Below are 17,071 nucleotides of genomic sequence, written 5' to 3' on the forward strand. Positions count from 1 at the left end.
AATAGAAATTGTGATAGTGGGCACCCTGTTCTCATCCCCATCTCAGGGGGAAAGATTTTTATATTTCCCCAAAAAGCATGATGTTTGCTGTAGGTTTTTTGTGCCTACTCTTTATCAGATAAAGGAAGTTCCCTTCCATTCTTAGTTTGAAAAGGATTTTATCATAAATGGGCAATGACTTTTATCAAGTGTTATTTTTCTACATCTCTTGAGATGATCTGCGATTTTTTTAACTTTATTCTGTTAATGGGGTAAATTATATTAATTTTCAAATGTCAAACCAACCTTGTATTCCTGGAATAAACAAAATTTCGTTGTGTAATATCTTTTCTTTAATATATAAATTTATTTATTTATTTATTTTTGGCTGCGTTGGGTCTTCGTTTCTTCACTCGGGCTTTCTCTAGTTGAGGCGAGCAGGGGCTTCTTGTTGCAGAGCACAGGCTCTAGGCGAGCGGGCTTCAGTAGTTGTGGCATGCGGGCTCAGTAGTTGTGGCTCTTGGGCTTAGTTGCTCCACGCATGTGGGATCTTCCCAGACCAGGGAATGAATCCGTGTTCTCTGCATTGGCAGGCAGATTCTTAACCACTGTGCCACCAGGGAAGTCCCATATTATCTTATTTATAGATCTTGGTTTAGTTTTGCTGATATTTTGCTTAGAATTTTTGCATCTCCGTTTGACCTGTAATTTTCCTTCCTCACAATGTTCTTGTTAGGTTTGTGTACCTAGGTAGTGCTGATCACATAAAATATGTTGAAAAGTACTTCCACTTTTTCTATTCTCTGGAAATATCTGGACCTGGAGTTTTCTTTGTGGGAAGACTTTTTTTTAATTCAATTTCTTTATTAGAAACAGGACTGCTCAATTTTCCTATTTCTTCTTGTGTCAATTTTAGTAGGCTTTGTTTTTCTAGGAATTTATCCATTTCGTCTGAATTTTCAAGTTTGTTGGGATATAGTTATTCATAATATCTTTGCTGCGCGGCTTGTGGGATCTTAGTTCTCCGACCAGGGATTGAACCCGGGCACTCAGCAGTGAAAGCGCAGAGTCCTAACCACTGGACCACTAGGGAATTCCCCTCTTGTTATCTTTTTGATGAATGTAGAATTGGTAATGATGACACACTCTTTTCATTTCTAAAGTGATAGTTGGGTATCCTCTATTTTTCATTCATCAGTCTTGCCAGAAATATATCAGTTTTAGGAGTCTTATCAGAGAATTAACATTTGGTTCTTTTGATGCTCTCTTTCATGTTTTCTATTTTATTAACTCTTCTATCATCTTTATTATTTTCTTCCTACTTTATTTGGATTTAATTTCTGGGTGCTTTTCCTACCTATTTGAGGTAGATATATAGATAATTAATTTTCGGCTATATTTTTCTTTCCACTACATACATTTAAAACATAAATTTCACTTTAAGTACTGCTTTGGCTGCATTCCACAAGTTTTTAAATATTTTGTAATTTCTATTGTGGTTTATTTGCTGACCTATAGATTATTTGGTAGTATACTGTTCCATTTCCAAACATTTTGGGATTTTCTAGTTTTCTTTTCCTTTTTTTTTAATTAAAAAAGTTTTTTATTACTACCGTAATCCAACTCTGATCATGGAGCATACTCTACATGATTTCAGTTCTTTGAAATTTGGTAAACTTATGTAATGGCCTAGCGTATCAATAAATATTCCATATACACTTGAAAGGAATTTGTATTCTATAGTTATTGGATCCAGTGTTCTCTATGTATGTCAATTAGGTCAAAATTTTTAAACATCTTATTCAAATCTTCTTTATCCTTATTGATTTTTCAATTTGCATATTCTAACAGTTACTGAGAGAGTTGTGTGAAAATCTACCATATTTATGGATTTGTCATTTCTCTTTGAGAAAGAGGCCCTGTCCTAGAGGCTCTCACAGTTGGGTGTGAGGGCTGATGTATAACTAGACAATAATTGTGAGTATATATTTAGACATTCTAGCAGAAAGAAACCCAGGAAACACCAAATGTTTTGGCCACTCTGAACTCCTAGTTTCCTGAATGCAGATTTTATTTTTTCATATAAGACCTTTGTCTATACCATGTGTCACAAATTCAAATGCCTACATTTGAAAGAGACAGAGATGATATAAGATGAAAGAAGGCTTTAGACTCCTAAACTTGTACAAATAAGAAATTGGCTGAAAAAAACTACTTAGCTACAAAAACAGGCTAACTTTCATGGAAAAAAAAAAAAAAGATGACTCAGAGACCCACAGTGTATTCTCAGGTTGGGTCTGAATCATGGAACTTCTTGATTTCAGAATCAATGTGCCTTGCTTGATTTCAGAATTGCTATGGAGCAGTGACTCCTTTGTGCCTCCTATTTCCTCCCTTTTTGAGTAGGAGAGTCCATAGCAGTTGTCCTAGACCTGTCCCATCATTGTATGTTGGGTGGGTAGAGAGCAGATAAGTTGTCTCTCTCTTGCTAGTGTTTGAATAAAGCAGAACTGTACTTGATAAGAATACTTAAGGAATTACTCCCAAGGAGCCTCATTTGCAGCTGAACTTGACTAAAATAACAAAATTCTGGATTTCACGTTGATGCTGTAATGGGATGAGTCTTTTGAGGGAGTTGGAGGAGGGTGAGAGTATGTTACATGTAGGAGAGCTATAAATCACTGGGGTTAAGGGAAATTCCCAGGCGGTCCAGTGGTTAAGACTCCGTGCTTTCACTGCCAAGGGCCCGGGTTCAATCCCTGGCTGGGGACCTAAGAGCCCACAAGCTGCATGGTGTGGCCAAAAATAAACAAATAAATAAATAAATAAATCATTGGAGTTAAGAAGGCAGATTACATAAACCAGCCTCCAAGATGGCCTCCAATAATCCTTACCTCCAGGTATTCACATCCCTGCAGAGTGTGACTTCTGAGACTAAAAAAAAGCTTTGTGGCTTCTGTCTCACTTTTTCTTGGATCACTTGCTCTGGCAGAAGCCAGCTGCTGTATCATGAGAGCAGATCCACATTATGAGGAAATGAAACCTCCCACCAACACCCAAGCTTCTTGTTAAGCTTCAGATGCTACAGCCCTGTCTGATGTCTTGACTGCAACCTCATGAGAACCTTGAGCCAGAATCACCTAGTTAAGCCACTTCCAAATTCTTGACCACAGAAAATACATGAGACAATAAATCTCTACTGTTTTAAGCCACTAAGTTTTGGGGTAATTTCTTATGAAGAAATAGGTAATTTATACTCCTACTTGGACTGCTTACCTTGAACTGTTAAAGATGATCTGTTTAGGGCTTCCCTGGTGGTGCAGTGGTTGAGAATCTGCCTGCCAATGCAGGGGACACGGGTTCAAGCCCTGGTCTGGGAAGATCCCACATGCCGCGGAGCAACTGGGCCCGTGAGCCACAAGTACTGAGCCTGCACGTTTGGAGCCTGTGCTCCGCAACAAGAGAGGCTGCGACAGTGAGAGGCCCGCGCACCGCGATGAAGAGTGGCCCCCACTCGCCACAACTAGAGAAAGCCCTCGCACAGAAACGAAGACCCAACACAGCCAAAAATAAATAAATAAATAAAGTGTAAAAATTTTTTTAAAAAAGATGATCTGTTTATGTCCCATAGGATCACTGTTACAGCAGTTGAACTTATATCACCACTAATACAAAGCTGTTCCTCTGACTGAGACCTTCCTTGAGCACCACCACACTCCCTGCCCTGTCACCTGGCTATCTCCCATTCATCCTCCAGGTCTTACCTCAGCTGTCTCCATCTCTAAGAAGCTTCCTGTTCCCAGGGACAGAGAGCCCCTGCGTTTTCCTCTGCAGTAGCACTGGTCACTCTGAGCAGTGACCAACTATGTCCACATCTGCCTTCTGTAGCAGATGATGATCTCCTTGAAGGCGGAACCCCAGGAACAGAGCCAGACAAGGGACAGGTAGGGAGAGTCAGTGAGTGTTTACTGAATGATTGAATGAGTTAGGAAACAGCTTCTCATCCCTGAAGGCCTTGGTGAATTTGGAGCGTCTCCGTGGAATGAAACTTCTGTACCCATGGGATCTTCAGTGACCTTAGTGAGGACTCAAAGGACCCTTAGAGAACCCCTTTCTTAGGCCCACAACCAACTCAGAAGACAGACACCTCTCAAGGAGACCTTCAGGAACATTTTTGGGATTCACAATTGTAAGCAACAAAAACATGACAAAAATTTCTGGCCCTTAAGAGAAGAAATTTATCTAAAAATATGGGAATAAGCACATGAAAAGATGCTCAACATCATTAGCCATTAGAGAAATGCAAGTCAAAACCACAATGAGATACCCATTAAACTCACTAAGATGGCTAATAAGTAAAAAGACGGATAACAACAAGTGTTGGCAAGGATGTGAAGAAATTGGAAACCCCATACATTGTTGGTAGGAATGAAAATGGTGTAGCTGCTTTGGAAAACAATCAGGCAGGTCTTCATAAAATTAAACATAGAGTTACCATATGACCCAACAATTTCACTCCTAGGTATATACCCAAGAGAAATTAAAACATATGTCCACGCAAAAATGTGTACATGAATATTCAGAGTGCTATTCGTAATAGCCAAAGAGTGGAAACAACCCAAATGCCCATCAACTAATGCATAAATAAACAAAATGTGATATATCCATACAATGGAATGTTATTTGGAATAAAAAGTAATGGAGTAGTGATACAACATGCCACAACATGGATGCACCTTGAAAATATTATGCTATGTGAGAGAAACTAGTCACAAAATTCTATACATTGTATAATAACACTTATATTGAGGCAGGAGATAGATGGGCCCCAGGCTGAGCAGCTGGAATCTGTCCCCTGTGGACAGATACTCCAAGATAAAGATAATGGCAGGAGCAAGGAGGAGCTGAGTCCTGCTCAGATAAGAGATAAAGAGACCACATATTTCTCATTCTTGAGGTCAAGGAGACCTCCCTGACTACACATGTTCAGAAAGCCTCCTTGGGGGTCAAAAAGGGAGGGGGCACAACCCCATAATAGGTGGTATCAAGCTTCCCATAGGCCTCTGCACTGAAATCCATCTTGGCTAAGAGATGTGCACATGCACAGGGGAGGACCCTGAGTTAAACCAAATGTGGACTCAGAGCCAGGCAAAGTAAGATGATTGGCCAGAGGAAACCCAGAAGAACTGCCCCATATAAATGATTTAAACAACCACAAAGATGTGACTCTCTCTCTGAGCCCACCCATGTGTGTCTATCCACATGTACCTTTTTTTTCCTTCTAATAAACACTTTACTTGTTTCACTACTTTCCATCTCTTTGTTGAAATTCACTTCTCCAAAGCAGACAAGCCAGGGCCTTGTCACTAGCCACTGGCCCTTGTGGTCTAGTAGTTACGATTCAGCACTTGCTCTGCCGTGGCCTGGCTTCAGTCTCTGGTCAGGGAACTCCGATCCTGCTTCAAGCCACTGCAGGCTGAGGCCACCCAAGATCAATATGAAATGTCCAGAGTAAGTAAATCCATAAATACAGACAGTGGATTAGTTGTTGCCTAGGGATGAGAGGTTGTAGTCGAATTGTCCCCCACAGAGATATGTTAAAGTTTTAACCCCTGGTACAGGAAGTCCCCTACCTACAAACCTTCAAGTTGCGAACTTTCAAAGATGCAAACGTGCCCCTGTAGGCCAGCTGTTGTACTGTACTACTGTACTTTTCAAGGTACTGTACTGTAAGATTAAAAATGTTTTATTTTTTGTGTTTGTTTGTTTTTTATGTATTATTTGTGTGGAAAGTATTATAAACCTATTACAGTACAGTACTATATAGCCGATTGTGTTAGCTGGGTACCTAGGCTAACTTTGTTGGACTTATGAACAAATTGGACTTACGAATGCGCTCTCGGAACGGAACTCATTCATATGTAGGGGACTTACTGTACCTGTGAATGTGACCTTATTTGGAAACAGGGTCTTTGCAGATATAATTAAGATGTAAATTAAGATAAGGTCACACTAGAGTAGGGTGGGTTCTTAATCTATTATGACTGATGTCTTTATAAGAAGAGAATAGACACACAAAGAGACACACAGAGAAATAATGCCATGTGAAAACACAAGACACAGGGAGAATGTCATGTGACAATGGAGGCAGCAGTTGGAGCGATACACCTACAAGCCAAGGAACACCAAGGATCGCCGACAACATGAGAAACTATGAGAAAAGCATGAAACAGACGCTCACCTAGAGCCTGCAGAGAGCACGTGCTACTGCCAGTACCTTGATTTGGACTCCTAGCGTCCAGAACTGTGAGAGAATAAATTTCTGGTGCTTTAAGCCACCCAGTTTATGGTACTTTGTTATGGCAGCCTTAGCAAACTAATACAGGGGACTAGGGGGAAATGATGAGGGACTGCTAAAGAATCCGGGCTTTCTTTTTGGGGTGGTGAAAGTTCTAAAATTGATTGTGGTGGTGGCTGAACAACTCTGTGAATATACTGAAAAGCATTGAATCGTTTATTGAGACATATCTCAATAAACCTGTTATAGTCAAAAAACAAAAAATGCTATCAGGGAGCTCACAGAATCAACAAGAGGCCTACGGAACCAGGTATGGAGGCAGAAATATCACCCCAAATCATATAACACTGGTCTGGGGAGAACCCCACAGTTGCTTTCTCAAACGCTAGCCACTACAGACTTTTTAAAATGATTATTAAATGAAGCAGGTCCTTTTTTAAAAAATATCAACTTAATGTATAATTCACATACAATAAACTGCACCCATTTAAAAGACGTAGTTTGGGCTTCCCTGGTGGTGCAGTGGTTAAGAATCCGCCTGCCAAGGCAGGGGACATGGGTTCGAGCCCTGGTCAGGGAAGATCCCACATGTTGCAGAGTGGCTAAGCCCATGCGCCACAACTACTGAGCCTGCGCTCTAGAGCCCGCGAGCCACAGCTACTGAGCCCACGTGCTGCAACTACTGAAGCCCATGCGCCACAACTACTGAGCCTGCGCTCTAGAGCCCGCGAGCCACAGCTACTGAGCCCACGTGCTGCAACTACTGAAGCCCACGCGCCTAGAGCCGGTCCTCCACAACAAGAGAAGCCACCGCAATAAGAAGCCCGTGCACCGCTACGAAGAGTAGCCCCCACTCGCCTTGAAAGCCTGCACGCAGCAACGAACACCCAACAAAGGCAAAAATAAATAAATAAATAAATTTATTTTAAAAAATAAATAAAAATAAAATGAAATATGTAGTTTGATGAACTTTGACAAATGCATATATCCTGTGTAACCATTGCCGTAATCAAGATACAAAATATTTCCATCACTGCCCAAAGTTTCCTTGCGCCCCTTTACAGGGAATTCCTCCTCCATCTCTAGCCTCGGGCCACTACCTGATCTGCATCCTGTCTGCTTCCTGAGCCTGGTTCTCCAGCTTTCCCATCAATTCTATGAACTACCTAACACCCTTCCAACAAATTCCCTTCCTTTAAGTGAGCTGGGAATGGTGTCTGTGTTCATAACCAAGCATCCTGACTGATAAAACAGGGAGAGAGCAAGTTAGGAGGAAGCAGGAGAAAAGTAGCTCAGAAAAAGCATATCCACTCTGAATCCACTTGTACAAAGTTCAAAAACAGAAGAAAACAACTGATATAAATGTATTATATATTATGTAATATTATATATATTGTATTATAAATAATATAATTTAGAGATACATCCCTATTTGGTAAAACCATGAAGAAAACAAAAGGCATGATTGTGATAGTCTGGATTATGGTTTAGCAAATGTTCACTGTACCTCCCTCTGCTGTGAAGGACTGTACTTCCCCACCTCACTGAGGTTGGGTTTAGCCATGTGACTTGCTTTGGCCAGTGGGCTGTTAGTAGATATGACATGAGCAGTGCCTTGTGCTTGTGCCATTGGATGTAGCTCTCATGCTTCAATGAGCTGCCAAAAGAAGTATAGGCCCCAGGTAGACTCTGATCCAAGTAAGATGAGACACGTAGAGCAGACTGGATCCAAATCCAGCTGACCCACAACCTGAAGCAGAACCACCCAGCCTAGATTAGTGCAAAGAAGTTAACCTGTGGACCATGAGAGTGAGACAAATGCTCATTGAATTTTGAGGCAATACTTGGCATTTTGTGGCAACAGTCGACCAATATAAGTAAATTCAGGAAGGGAGAGGAAGGGATGTGATCAGGGCTTTAAGGTATTAGTGATGCTTTAGTTTTCAAGCCAAGTGGTGGGTTCACAAGTGTTCATTACATCGTTATTCTTTAAACCATATACATCCATTATACATAACCTGGGGTTTTTTTTTTACAGTTAAAAAAAAAAAATAGTGAGCGACAAGTTCAGGGCCATGGCTTACAACAACATTTTGTGTGCCTAAGAGTGGGCAGGCAGATTTCTGGGCTGGCGCAAAATGAGGATGGAGGGGGCTGGGAGGAGTGGAGTGCAGAGAGGGATAAAACCAGTGCAAAATGGATAAGGCAGTGGTTGGATTTGGGTGGTAGAATATTAGGAGGTTTTCTTCTTTATCCTTCTCTGGATTTCCCAAATTTTCTGCAATGATTATATACGACTTTTGTAATGAGAGACGAGAACAAAAAACATAATGGCCGACAGGCAGTCACTTCCCAACAGGCCTTCCCTCTTTCTCCCCATTGATAGGATGAATCATGACTGGTCCAAACCAGCCTCTGTCCCCTGCAGTTGGATTAGTGGAGTCTGTGTGCCCCACTTCTGACCAGTGGGATGAAAGGGGAGGTCTCCTGGTGGAAGGTGGAAGCAGAATTTTAAGAAAGATTTCACTTCCTGATAAAAAAAGAGTAAAGAGAGAGAGACAAGGGCAGGGTGGGGTGGGGGTATTTTGTACGTTGTTATGTAATGCTGTGATATTTGCATCTGCAGCAGCTGTCTTACAACCTTGAAGGAAGATGTTGCCAGGGGAGAGACAGGAAGGTACTGAGTGACAGATTGAGCCACTGAGTCAAACCAGGGGCTGTGCAGCTGACTTCCTGTGAAACAGATTATAAAACTTCTATGGCTTTAGTCACTTTCTGTTGGGAAAAATTAATTATAGCCAAAAACATCCTAATTGATACAAAATATCTTTTTAAGTCTACAAAGAGATATATCTGGATGGCCTTAAATGGAGGCTCATTTCACCCCCCAGACAGTCAGCTCAGCATGTCTGTATGAGCCCAGTGGTGTCAGCTGCTGGGTTCTAGAAGCTCCCCCTTTCTAACGCGTTTACTTCCTCGACAGGGGAGCTTCCAATGTGACATAGACACATAGCTGTTCTCTTCCTCATATCCGCTCTATTTAAAAGTTACTTTTTAAAAATCATTCATGGGGTTCCCTGGTGGTCCAGTGGTTAGGACTCGGCACTTTCACTGCTGAGGGTGTAGATTCAACCCCTGGTTGGGGAACTAAGATCCCACAAGCCGCAGGGTGTGGCCAAAAAAAAAAAAAAAAACAAGTAAAAATCATTCATGTCAGCAAAATATGTTCCTTCTCCATTTCAGCATTGCTGGAACAGTCCCTTTCTACTGGGCCACAGTGCAGTGGGTAATGAGAATTCCAAGGATTGCCTGTGCCTGACTTCTCTGCTTGTTTGCTTCCCTTATTATACCCTCTTAAAACTGCCCTGCTGAGTAGGGCTAGTGGTCTGTGTCCCATAACTTCTTCTCATGACAGGCAAAGAGGAAACTGTAAGATAGGGACAGTAAAGTAGCCATAAACTAGAACTGACCACTGTCAACATCAACTGATTGCAACTAGCTCTGTCCTCTCAACCAGACCCGCTCCTCAAGCTGCAGGGTAAAGCCCCAGCTGTGAGAGGCAGGAGACAAGGCCTCCAGCAGCACTATCTATTCAGGGAGACTCCCCCAGCGGATCCACTTTCTATGGCCCTTCATCTACCAGGTCTCATCTCAAGAAATCACCAGTTCCTTCCACCTTCCAAGAGTGAGCTTTTAGAGACTTCCCTGGTGGTCCAGTAGTTAAGACGCCGCACTCCCAAAGCAGGGGGCCCAGGTTTGATCCTAGATCCCACATGCTGCAACGAAGAGCCCACATGTGGCAATGAAGATCCTGTGAGAAAAAAAAAAAAAAAGATCCTGTGAGCCACAACTAAGACCTGGTGCAACCAAATAAATAAATATTAAAAAAAAAAAAGAGTGAGCTTTTAAAAACATAAATCACGTGATGTCATTTCTTTGTCGAAAACCCTCCACTGCTTTCCATTGCACTCCATGTGTCCGCCCCTATCTTCCTCCCTGTGCCTGCTCACACTGGTGGGTCCTAGCCTGTGAAGTCCAGGGCTTCCGTGGCCATGCCCCCTGGTTTTTACTGAAGCTTCCCACACCTCCCACAGGACCTGAGTCAGGGAGAAGCTCCAGAGAAGTGGGGCTTCAGGGCTTCAACCATGTGGGCCCACACAGGGTCCTCCCAAATACCATGTTCTGAGAATGTCAAAGCCAGTCTCTAGTCGAAGCTGGCTGCTCTTTCAGGAGGAACCTTCAGCTGCCCTTCCCTACTCCCCATCTTAACCCATCTTCTCCCCATTAAGGACAATCACTTCTTGGGGTGATTGTCAGCAGTGGACAATCACCACTGCTGGTGGCAATCATCTACTAGCCCCTGGAGTACCTTTACAGGTGCTACTCAAGCGGGGGACTGTCAGCTAGAAGGGTTGCTCTAAAATGCAATCCCTGATGCTCCAGTGGTTAGGACTAGGTTCTTTCACTGGTGGGGCCCAGTTTCAATCCCTGGTCGGGGAACTAAGATCCTGCAAGCTGTATGGTGCAGCCAAAAAATGATAATAATAATAAATAAAATGCCAGTCCAGAATGGAGCCCAGTTTATCTAATTCTTCACCTTGGCTAAAGCATTGGAAAGTCCTATACTGATCTGGGTGCCTGGCTTGGATGCAGAAACCAAATATGGCCCCAAGGGGGCAGTAGCACATCCTCCCAACTGCAGGGGTTTGGCTACAACCAGGAACGCCTCAAGATGATTTTACCCTGCTGCAGCAGAAGAGCCAGATGAAGATTTGTGGGTGCCCTGGTGAAGGCAAATAACTTGATGTGCCTTTAAAATGACTTTCTTTAAATACTTGTTTAAATGCATTTAGTGGGGAGGAAAAGAAACTACTTTTCTGTTAATAAATACAATATATGTAAATAAAAATAACTACAAATACATATATGTAAATATAAATATAAATATGTTCCTTGTGGTTAGCAACTAGGAGGGGGCTTGAAGGAGGCTGGTGTTGTTTCTTGATCTGGGTGCTAGTTACACAGGTATGTTCACTTTGTGAAAGTTCATCAAGCTCACCATTATGATTTGTGTACTTTTCTGTAGGTATGTTATGCTTCAAGAAAAGTTAATAAAACATCAATGGTAATGATGGGTCAATTAAAAACTGTACTCTTTTTGTTCAAAATAAGTGATTTATGCATTGAATATGGCATACAAGTTTTTGAGAATAAATAGGTAATATATTCACAAGGTTCAAAATTCTAACGATACAAAAGGGTGAATGAAAAATCTCTCTCCCATTCCTGTTCTTCAGCCACTCAGTTCCGATCTGTAACAGTTATCTATAACTGTGCAATAAATCACCCCAGGACTTAAGGGCTTGAAGCAAGAACCACTTATTTGCTCACAATCATGTGGGTCAGTAATTTGGGCGGGACCAAGCTGGGTGGTGCTTCTGCTGGTCCCACCTGGGGTGAATCATGCCGCCCAGTCCCTTGACAGATGGACTGTGGCTACAGGTATAAGATGGCCTCACTCACATGTGTGGCTGTTCAGGCTTCTGGGCCTTTTTCTCCTTGTGGTCTCTCATCCCCAGGGAGGCTTCTTCACATGGCGGTTTCAGGGCAAGAAGGGGAAAAGGATAGAAGCTACAAGGACTCTTAAGGCCCAAGCCCAGAACTCTGACATCACTTCAGTTGCATTCTATCAGTCAAAGCAAGTTACCTGGCCAAACAGCTGTGAGAGTGGGGAGAAACAGACTCCATCTCTTCTTTTTCTTTTTCACCACACCACGCAGCTCGCAGGATCTTAGTTCCCTGACCAGGAATTGAACCCCCACCCGTGGAAGTGAAAGTGCAGAGTCCTAACCACTGGACCCCCAGGGAATTCCCTAGACTCCATCTCTTGATGGTAGGAGCAGCAAAACCACATAGCAAAAGGCTATGCATACAGGGACTGGGAGGAATTTGTGGCCATATTTTGTAATCTATCACACTTCCCATGGAATTTCTTGTATGGCCTTCTAGAAATATTTTGTACATATTTAAACAAATCATATATATATGTGTGTATATATTCATATATATATATATATATATGCAAATGCCTCCCACTTCAAGCTAGAAACCTGAGAGCCTTTCTTAAATTCTCTTTCCCTCAACATCTACACTCAGTCCATCAGCAAGTTAGTAAAATCTCCAAAATGCATACAAAATCCACCCACTTCTTGCCATCTCTATTGCCACCTCCCCCTTCCAAGTCACTTCCACCTCCTGCCTGGCATGGTCTCCTAACTAGTCTTCCTGCTCCATTTTTGTCCCACTTGAAGACTCTTCACCTAGCAGGTAGAGTGAGCTTTTAAAAACATAAATCGGGCTTCCCGGGTGGCGCAGTGGTTGAGAATCTGCCTGCCAATGCAGGGGACACGAGTTCGAGCCCTGGTCTGGGAAGATCCCCCATGCCGCAGAGCAACTAGGCCCGTGAGCCACAACTACGGAGCCTGTGCGTCTGGAGCCTGTGCTCCACAACAAGAGAGGCCATGATAGTGAGAGGCCCACGCACCGCAATGAAGAGTGGCCCCCGCTTGCCGCAACTAGAGAAAGCCCTCGCACAGAAACGAAGACCCAACACAGCCAAAAATAAATAAATAAATAAATAATTTAAAGTTAATGGGTTATTAAAAAAAAAAAACATAAATCACATCATGTTATTTACTTGTCACAAACTCTCCAAGGCGGCTTCCCTGGTGGCGCAGTGGTTGAGAATCCGCCTGCCAATGCAGGGGACACGGGTTCAAGCCCTGGTCTGGGAGGATCCCACATGCTGAGGAGCAACTAAGCCCGTGCACCACAGCTACTGAGCCTGTGCTCTAGAGCCCGCGCGCCACAACTACTGAAGCCCGCGCGCCTAGAGCCTGTGCTCCGCAACAAGAGAAGCCACTGCAATGAGAAGTCCGTGCACCGCAATGAAGAGTAGCCCCCACTCACTACAACTAGAGAAAGCCCGCGCATAGCAGTGAAGACCCAATGCAGCCCCAAATAAATAAGTTAAATAAATAAATTTAAAAAAAAACTCAAAAAATAAAAAATAAATAAAATAAATAAAAAAAAAACTCTCCAAGGGTTTCCATCACACTCAGTATATGTTTGTTCCTGTTTTCCTCTCTGAGTATTCTCACACCAATCTCTCCCTCTTTGTTCACTAACGCCCAGCCTCTCTGTTCTCAAATACACCAGGTTATTCCCTGCCCCAGGGCCTTTGCACCAGCTGTTTCTTCAGCCTGTGCTGCTCTTCCTCTTGGGGTTTGGCTCCTTTTCCTCCTTTGTGTCATGGCTTCAACATTACCTCCTCTAGAAGGACTTCCCTAACCAGCACTCCCCCTTCCACCTACACTATTATTTCTGTTACAACACACTGTTTATTTCCTTTGGAATTTATCCTATTGTCTTGCTTATTTATTTATCTAAATTATCTAAATTATTCATACTCCTACTGCTAAAGCATAAAACTGAAATATAGTCTCAAAAATACTTGCTGTTATCCCCAGGTTTTCTTCCCACTTGGGATGGGTTGCTTAGGCAGGAGGGGTGTGGCCCATTGTACAATAGGTTATAAGCCGCTTCCTTGTACCATCCATTCTTGGGAATACTCTGTCTGAGGTCACCAGGGGCATGAATCCTAACCTGTGCAACCTATCTAACCAGTGTAACTATTTTTTCATTAATGGATCCCCTGGATACAGAACAATGTCTGGTCCATAATAGGAGCTCAATAAACATGTATGGATCAAAGAGGATTAAAGAGGACATGGATGTGATATTAAACTCTGTGATATAATTGAGGAAAGCCCTTGACTATGGGAGACTGGAGGAAGCTCATGGCTCAGTCTGGGGGATCAGAGAGGGATTCCTGGGGTGGTGGCCTCTGAGCTGTGTTTAGAGAGACACACCTGAGTATGTTGGTCCATGGGCAGTTGGGATGCCAGAACCCAGGAGACCAGGGTCACTTTAACAAATGAGGGGAAGCTGGCATAGTACTTATGAGCACTAACTCTAGAAGAAGGTATTTTATTTATTTATTTATTTTTGGCCACACTGCGCAGCATGCAGGATCTTATTTCCCCGACTAGGGATCGAACCCGTGCCCCCTGCTGTGGAAGCACGGAGTCCTAACCACTGGACCCCAGGGAATTCCCTAGAAGAGGGTATTTTAATCTGAGGTCCATGGACCCATTTAATTCATGAGGTCTGTGAACTTGGATGGGAAAATATATATATTTATATTCATTAACCCTTAATGTAATTTAGCATTCCCTTCAATTATGAATGTAGACAACCAAGTATATTGTTTGTCTTCCTAGCAGCCCTTCCTCCCCTCCTGCTCTTTCTTTCAGAAACAGAACCTGCCCTAGATTGACACATGACAAGCTGGGACAATGAGAATCCTTCCCTGGGATGTTTTCCTCCAGGAGCTGGCAGATAGGGAAGAATGAAGCAGACACACAGAGGCCAGGGGCAGAGACAGAGAACATACTTTTTGCTTAAGCTAGACCCAGCTTTCTAGAAAGCTAGAAACCCTGCCTAATACAGGCCATTTCTGAAGGTTCCTCCTGATCAAGCACACTTACCTGCAAAGGGTTGGGATTTATGACATTTTTATGACTAGAGGATAAGTATATGTTAGAGTTCATGTCTGAATTATTCATACTCCTACTGCTAAAGCATAAAACTGAAATATAGTCTCAAAAATACTTGCTGTTATCTCCAGGTTTTCTTCCCACTTGGGATGGGTTGCTTAGGCAGGAGGGGTGTGGCCCATTGTACAATAGGTTATAAGCCACTTCCTTGCACCGTCCATTCTTGGGAATATTCTGTCTGAGGTCACCAGGGGCATGAATCCTAACCTGTGCAACCTATCTAACCAGTGTAACCTTTCTAACCAGTGTACTGGAAATGTCAGAGGGAGGCCTAGATACAGACATGACCTGGAGAGCTCCAACAAGACTGACATCTAGAAAATGAAAGGAAGCTAGCTGGTGCAGCCAGGATACAGAGCACCGAGATCAACTATAGAGACAGATGTGGGAAATTCTGGAGCCCTTCCAAAGGGCCTCATTGAGGAGACACAGCTGTGGATGATGAGCCTGCGTGAATGGGGGTCCTCCCAGAACTTCTGGACTCTCAGCTGCCCCTCCCTCCTTTCACAACTGCTTCCCCAGCACTAATCCCATATAAGACACATACAAGCATTCAGTAAAAATTGGCTAAACTCATGAGGAAGTCAACAGTCCTCACTTAATTCCTAGATTGGCCACGTTACTGAGAAGCAGCACACAAGCCCAAAGCTGGATAGCCACATCCATGAAGTATGTGAGAGAGGACGCACTTCTTGGGAAATTCACAGTCATCTAAGTTCACTTCCTGCTGGTGCAGGTTCAAGGACCCAAGAAGTGTTTTGAAGGTTGAGCAGTCACAGGCTTTTGCAGGCTGGGTTTGGGTTTCATTGATAGCATAATTCCTTAAAAAATTTAGTAGACCTTTGGTCTGTTTGGTTCTGGTCAATTCCAATGTGAGTAACTACAGCCAAAGATCTTATCTAGACATGGTTTTCAAGCCTGAAGATTCTGATCTTCTACTTTCTTGCCATTCCTCCAACTAGATGGTGGCTCTCTTCAAGCCACCTGAAACAACAGGCTTGAGTGGGAAAGCACCATCTCTCTTTGCCAATAGGCTCACAGCTTTTCTAAAGAGGGCACTAGTCTCAACTCCTCCTAAGGCTGCCACTTTGCAGTTACCACTCATAAGTGCTTCAGTGAGGAAGCAACTGACTTTTTAAACTCTGCAAAACTCAAAATTACAGGATTCTCAGTCAACCCAGATTACAGGTTATAGCAAAGAATTCTCCCTTAGCAAAGTTGTACAGAGTAGCTAGCTCTAGTTTGAGCTTCTCTATGTCTTTCCCTCTAGTAGCACTTTGCTAAAAGTAGCACGAAGAAGCCAGAAAACACCAACATTCTAAATTTCCCTACCTTTCTACATTGCTACCTTGCACTGCTACAACCTCAAATAGACCATAATATGCTTTTCAAGGTGGGGTCTCTAGTGTCTGAAGATTGCCTCCAATGACACACATCTCCCAGTATTCACAACCTTATGTAGTACCCTCCCTTTACGTATTTAGTTTTTGACACCCCACGCCGCTTTCAGGAAATTAGTTCCCCGACCAGGGAACCACTGGACCACCAGGGAATTCCCAGTACCCTCCCTTTAAATCTGGGCTGGCACTGTGAATCACTTTAAATCCTTAAGAAAGTCTGACAGCTTTTACTTTTGCATACTTGGGGTCCAGCTGTCATGTAAAGAAGCCCAAGCTACAGCACATGGAGAGAGAGGTCACAGCCCTTCCAGCCATCCCACTAAGGTGCCACACATGTGAGTGAAGTCATCTTGGCTATTCCATCCCCAGGCACCATCTGACTGAACCCTCATGCAAGACCCCTGTGAGACTGGCAGAAGAACCACCCAGCTGATCACAGTCAACCCAGAGAATTATGTGAGGTAATAAAATGCTTGTTGTTTTAACCCATTAAGTTTTGGCGGGGAGGGGTGGTTTGCCACAGAGTAATAGGTAACTAACACACAAAGTTTCGATCAAATGTTTTACTACTGTCTAACCAGAGTCACAGGCATTCCAATCTGCAATGCCTGAGTCCTTGCCATCTGCAACCCAACTGCACTCATTAATTAAGCATCTAGATTCTGTCACTTGCAGTGCCTTCTTTCCAGGTACCAAATTCAACATCAATTAGAATT

Source organism: Balaenoptera acutorostrata, chromosome 9 (genome assembly GCF_949987535.1).
Source record: "Balaenoptera acutorostrata chromosome 9, mBalAcu1.1, whole genome shotgun sequence".
NCBI classification, from domain to species: domain Eukaryota; kingdom Metazoa; phylum Chordata; class Mammalia; order Artiodactyla; family Balaenopteridae; genus Balaenoptera; species Balaenoptera acutorostrata.